Below are 6,586 nucleotides of genomic sequence, written 5' to 3'. Positions count from 1 at the left end.
TTCCCAAATTTCATTTTCATACCATCCTTAACTTCCTCACTTGATTATGGTTGGTTTATTGTCCCCCTTGAATCCTTTTTTTTCTCACTGGGATATATCTTTGCTGTGAGCCAAGAACTATTTTCTTATATATTTTCCATTGTTCTGTTAAATTCCTTTCCCCAGTCCACTCAAGCCGATTTTGCCCTCATCCCTATTTACTTAAGCCATTTATGTTTCACACAGTTTTTTCCAACCCAGGTTTCTCATTTTTGAACTGAATGCTAAATTCTATGTTGTGATCAATGATATTGATGCATCTTTTACTCTGAAGTCATTAAATCTACCTCATTACTCATTACCCGATCCCAAATGGGCTGATTCCTGGTTGTATCCATGACACATTGTCCTGAATGCACTCTATGAATTCTTTCTCTATCAATTTGATTTTTCCAATCTACATGAAGATCCATGATGATTGTACTGTCTTTTTAAAATGCTGTCATTATCTCTTGATTTATTCTCTGTCCTTCAGTAATAGATACTTAAAGCAGTAAAATCAAACCTCTACCCATGTTCTCTGCAATGAATTCTCACTTTGAACCCAATTCCCAGCTATATTCACTCATAACTTTATCTCATACAAAGTTCCCACTCAAGTCGACCGCGCTCCTTACAGACAGTGTGTACAAAAATCCCTTTCTTATATGCATCTGTTCTGAATCACCTCATAGTTCCACTAATCAGCATCTCAGTTAGACAAAGGATTTCAGGAACTTGAATACCAACTGTCACTATTATCCAAATGTCCCTTTTAAGGATACTATTTTAAATTACTTGATGGCTATTGGCTGATTCTGAATTCAACTTGAAAACTGAACTTGGAAAGATATACCAGTTGAATTCCTATCCTTGCTTAACAAGCCTAACTCTGTCCTAAAAGGGTGACTCCTACATTTATAATATGACGCCTAGTTCTGGACACACTCATACCCACTCATCCACGCTTTCCACATCCTGCTCATCAAGTCATTCAGAATCTAATGCACTCAATCGAATCATAGCTTACCCTTGTAAACCGCAGCGAAAACAAGCTCAGCTTGTCCTCACAGGACAACTTTCTAATTCTACGCATCAACCTAGCAAACTACCTTTGAATTAGCATTGCCGCCATCACAACTACTACTAACATTAACTCTGCTTTCTTCCCACAGATGCTACCAGACCTGCTGAGTTTTGCTAGCAATTTCTGTTTCAGTTTCAGAGCTCTAGTTCTCACATTTCTTTGTTTTATTATTTTCTTTCCTTCCTATCTTTGTGACATAACATTTGATCTTGTACTCTCATCAACTTTCTGTCACTTTTAACTGTTATTAACAGAGCTCCTTATAAATATCTCTATTCACACCTGTACTGTAGCTCCCCTATCTATTTCATGACTTCTATTTCTTGACTTCATGGAGAGTGGAGAGGCCTTGTGGTATTCTTGTTAGACTGTTAGTCCAAAGACCCAGATAATGTTCTGGGGACCTGGGTTTGAATCCTGTCATGGCAGATGGTGGAATTTGAATTCAATAAATATCTAGAATTTGGAGTCTAATGACGACCATTAATCCATTGTCAATTGTTGGAAAACCCATCTGGTTCAGTAATGTTCTTTAGGGAAGGAAACTGCTATCCTTACCTGGTCTGGCCTACATGTGACTCCAGACTCAATGCAGTTGACCGTTAACTGGCCTCTGGACAATTGGAGATGGGCAATAAATGCTGCCTAGCCAGCAAAGCCCTCATCCCATGAATGATTAAAGGAAAAAAAATTCCTATTGGTACTACCTTCAACTGAAGCGTTTCCCAAGTCACATTGATCAGTACTTTCTTTTATCCAAGAAAATTACAATGCATTCCTTCACGATTGGTGCAAACTTTGAAAATCCTCTCCAAATATCTTTAAAACTAATTACACTTTTACACATACATTTATGGAAAATTACAAGTTTTCTTCTTGGACTTCCAGGTTGAAGGTCATCACATTTTTAGGTTTGATATTAAATAACAACTATAAACCTCTGATACAATATTTGTAAAGTGAGGAGTGTAGTTGTCAAGCAATCGATAACTGTGTATCAAATTAAACTCAGTGGTAAGGGCGCTTTGTACATATGTAGATTTCTGGTTCCACAATGATTAACCTCTGAAGTTATAATAATTACAACATACATACAACAAGACAGCACAGAACAGGCCCTTCGGCCCTCAATGTTGCGCCGACATCCTTCCTCTCGCAAGGAGACCAAAATCGATTGCAGTATTCCAAAAGCAGCCGAACCAACGTCCTATATGGCTGCTAAGTGATCTCCCAACTCCTATACTCAATGCACTGACCGATAAAGGCGAGCACACCAAATGTCTCCTTCATATCCTTTCTACCGGTGGCTGTACTTTGATGGAACTACAAAACTGCACTCCAGCGTCTCTTTATTAAGCAACACTCCCCACAACCTTCAGTGTATACGTGCTGCCCTGATTTGCCTTTCCAAAATATAGCACCTCACATTTATCTAACCTCAACTCCATCTGCCACTCCTCAATTTATTGGCCCTTGTCAATGTCCCATTGCATTCTGAGGTGACCTTCTTGGCTGGCTACTACACCTTCAATCATTGGGAAACTTACTAACCACACCTTCTGTTTTCATATCCAAATCATTGCATCACTTCAACTCCCCCTCCCACTCCCTGGACGACATTTCCATCCTGGGCCTCTTCCAGTGTCACAATCACACCACCCAGAAACTAGAGGGGCAGCACCTCATATTCCACCTCGGGAGCTTCCAACTCAATAGCCTCAATATGGACTTTGCCACCCTCAAAATCTCCCCACCCGCTAGCCTCATCCCAAGACTAGTTCCTCCCCTTATCCCTGCCTCCGTATCCTGTCCACCTTCTCTCCCACCTATCCACTCCTCCCAGCTCACTGACCAACTCCCACCACTGCTTGGAATTATTATTCTTTTCACACTTCATCAGCTCGACGTTATTTCTAAAATCTATTTTCCAATTGTTGGAAAAAGTGAGATAAAGTAAAATAAGTTACATTTTTACCACTCGGGAAATCTCTGAATATTATTCTGTTGAAAGGCCGCCAAGGAACGATGCAATTCTTGTGTCACAAACGCTGTGAGGGAGACATCTTTTTCGGTTCCACTAACTCCACCCAGAAACGGACTTTGTATATCTCTCATAATACTACAGTATCAAACATATCCAGCAGGTCAGATGGATTGTATGTACAATTTGAATATGATATTTTAGGTGAAGCAGAGTTTTTACTGTATATGATTTATATTATTATTGTTGTTATGAAATATTATTTCATTGGAGACAGTTCATAGAAGGTTCACAAAAATGATTTCCAATATGGAGGGATTGTCGTATGATCAAAGGTTAAGCAGGTTGGGACTCTACATACTGGAACTGAGAATAATAAGGGTGGTCTCATTGAAACATATTTCCCTTCATGGGAGAGTGTAGGACCAGATGGTGTCGTCACAGAATGAAGGGGTGCCAATTTAAAACAGAGATGAGGAGAAATTTCTTCTCTCTGAGAGAATTGTTTGTCTTTGGAACTCCTTGCCGTAGACATCTGTGACAGTAGAGTCCTTGTGTATATTTAAAGCTGAGATAGAAAGGTTCTTGATCAGTTAGGAAACCAATGGTTATGGGGAAAGAGCACAAATGTGGATGTGAGGAGCGTCAGATCAGTTATCATCTTATTGACTGGCTGAACAGGCTTCCATCCAAATGGTGTCCTCCTGTTCTTATTTCTTGTGGTCTTTTGGTACTGCCATGGTACTAATTAGAAGCATTTTCTGACTGGTTAGTTTTATGTGCCAGGTGCCAGTCGCGCAATTGGCCACCAAATGTCCAACTGTACTTGCATATACCTTCATATGTCGGAAACTACTTTGCTCCAGTATATATTAGGGATAAGGCAAGCGAATAATTAAAAATAAAAGTTGTATTTCAGTCCATATTGAATAGAATTCATATCCATTGCTCGACATTCAACAGGGAATGTTATTCCAGCCAAAAGACTAGCAGACAACTGCTGGCTATTTTTGAAATATTTTAATCAGCTGATTATTGCCAACATTAGAAAAGGTAGTGATAGACAAAATTACACTACTGGTAATTCACTACTTCTTATCCAGGGAAAAAAAATCAGAATGTTTTTATCCAAGCATTAGCCAGAACTGACCTAATATTGTCATTTACAATACATAACAGAATACAGATTTTTTTTATTGTCAAAAGGGTGGATGACAACAGAGGATCATCAGAGTGGCAAGCATTAAAGCTTGTTGACAAGTGTACAGTTGGTCTCTAAATATGCAGCAGGTCTGAAATAAGTTTTTATTAATATAAGGTTGCTTGTTGACCAAGAATTCATTACAGCACTATTCATCATTCAGCTAGGGTTAATCAGATACAAACTGCTCATGCATAATCTTGTCATTTAACACCTCTCACTCAGAGATTTAAACCCTGATGACAATTGTAAAACCTTCAGAGAGGGGAATTACAGCAATTATCAGAGTGTGCACACGTGTGTTGAACAAGAACCAGCTGTGTTTATACCACACATATACTATATAGAGTGGTGGCAGTTTATTTTCAGTGGTTTATCAGTAAGTCAGAACTATTTTTAAACAATAGATAATATCATATCCAAAGTACTTTATCATGTAATTCTCAGTTGTGAGAAAGTAGTATATTTCAGGTCACAAGCCTGTATTATGCAAAACTGAATGCTATGGCAATAACTTCAAAACATTAATAAGGAAGAGCTGATTAATCCTTTCTGGGCATACATACCCACAGCACTACTTCTGCTAATAGCCCAATGTATTCCCTGTGAGTGATGTGAAACAAAGTATACATTTTCAATTTGTGCACAATGTGCTTGTAATGGCCCATGTATAATACAAATTTCCTGCCTGATTTCACCACTGGAAGAAGATCTGGTCGTCATTTTTTGAAAGTATGGATTTATTTCGGATGGGTCCCTGGATGCAGATGTGAAACTGAATTGTTGCTGTAAATGAAGACAGTATCATCATTATCAACTTGAGTGACTGAAGCTGTACTGTTCTTCCTTTTTAATAGAAAAATTTACTCAATACAAAACTGTGCAGATCTTATTCAATGTGGGGAAAATGATGCATGCACAATTGAACTGAACGGAGTTTTAAAGTATTTTTGTTCTGAAAAGTTATTCAGCGGCATGGCAAACTTCATACAGGTAAGAGATGCCCAGACTATGTTATTAGGTGTGTCAGGAAGTATGGTAGGTCTGCAAATGTTTATTTACTGTTCTTTAGCAATAACTTCCCTGCTGTTAAAAGCCTGTGGTATAAAAATTGTTTTATCAACATTACCTTCTTCTATTTGACAGGAATTAGCAAACTTGCCTCTTTGCTTGAATATATTGTTTACAGACTCCCTGTATGTTTGGTATTATAAAGGGCTTGCTTATCTTACTGCTTCCTGTTCTGATGAATGGTCCAGATCCAAAATATTAAATTGTCCTTTCTTTTCTTCAATGTTGCTGGAACTATATTTTAGATAGGGACTTTTTAAAACTTACTATTGCTCTGTATTATTGTATTTCTCCAAGAAAATATAACATTCTGTGCCCAGGAAGTTTGGAGATTCAAGTATCAGGTTTGGAATCTACAGAAGAGATAATTAAAACAGGCTAAAGGGTGATACCACCCACAGGAAGCAATCACTTTATTTTAGCAGGAAGAGATGAACGAACAACTGAACAAGGAACGGAAGTAGAGCGCTCAGCCCTTCAAGCCTGCTCCACCATTCAACAATATCAAGGCTGATCTAATTTTAGCCTCAGCTCTGCATTCCTGCACATCCACGATCATCTATTGTCCCCTCAACAATTAAGAATCTATCTACCTCTGAGGTTAAAAGAAAAGTAAAGATTGTGCTTTCATTACCCTTTGAAGAAGAGAATTTCAAAATTCTAAGATAAAAAAATTTCCTCACTTCTGTTTAAAATGGGTGACTCCTTATTTTTATATTATGACCTCGAGTTCTAGATTCTTCCTCAAGATCCTTTCTCCATCCACCTGATCAAATCCCCTCAGGATCTTAGATGTTTTAATTATGTCTCCATACAAGGCATTGGTGAGGCTAGCTTGGAATACTGTGTTCAATTCTGTCTCCATGCTATAAGAAGGATGTTGTTAAACTTGAGAGGGTGCAGAAAAGATTTACAAGGATGTTGCTGTCACTGGATGGTTTGAGCTCTATGGAGAAGCTGAATAGGCTGGGGCTTTTCCCCCTGGAGCATCAGAGGCTGAGGGATGACCTTATAGAGGTTTATAAAATCATGAGGGCCATGGATAGAGTGAATAGCCAAGCTCATTTTGATAGCGTGGGGGAATGCAAAACTGGATGGTATAGGTTTAAGGTGAGAGGGGAAAGATTTTAAAAGGACCTGAGTTGGTAACTATTTCATGCAGAGGCTGATGCGTGTATGGAATGAGCTGCCAGAGGATGGTACATGAATTGGAAGGGTTTAGAGGGAT

The sequence above is a fragment of the Stegostoma tigrinum genome, chromosome 1 (genome assembly GCF_030684315.1).
Source record: "Stegostoma tigrinum isolate sSteTig4 chromosome 1, sSteTig4.hap1, whole genome shotgun sequence".
Taxonomy (NCBI): Eukaryota; Metazoa; Chordata; class Chondrichthyes; order Orectolobiformes; family Stegostomatidae; genus Stegostoma; species Stegostoma tigrinum.
Note: the sequence above shows the minus strand (reverse complement) of the source record.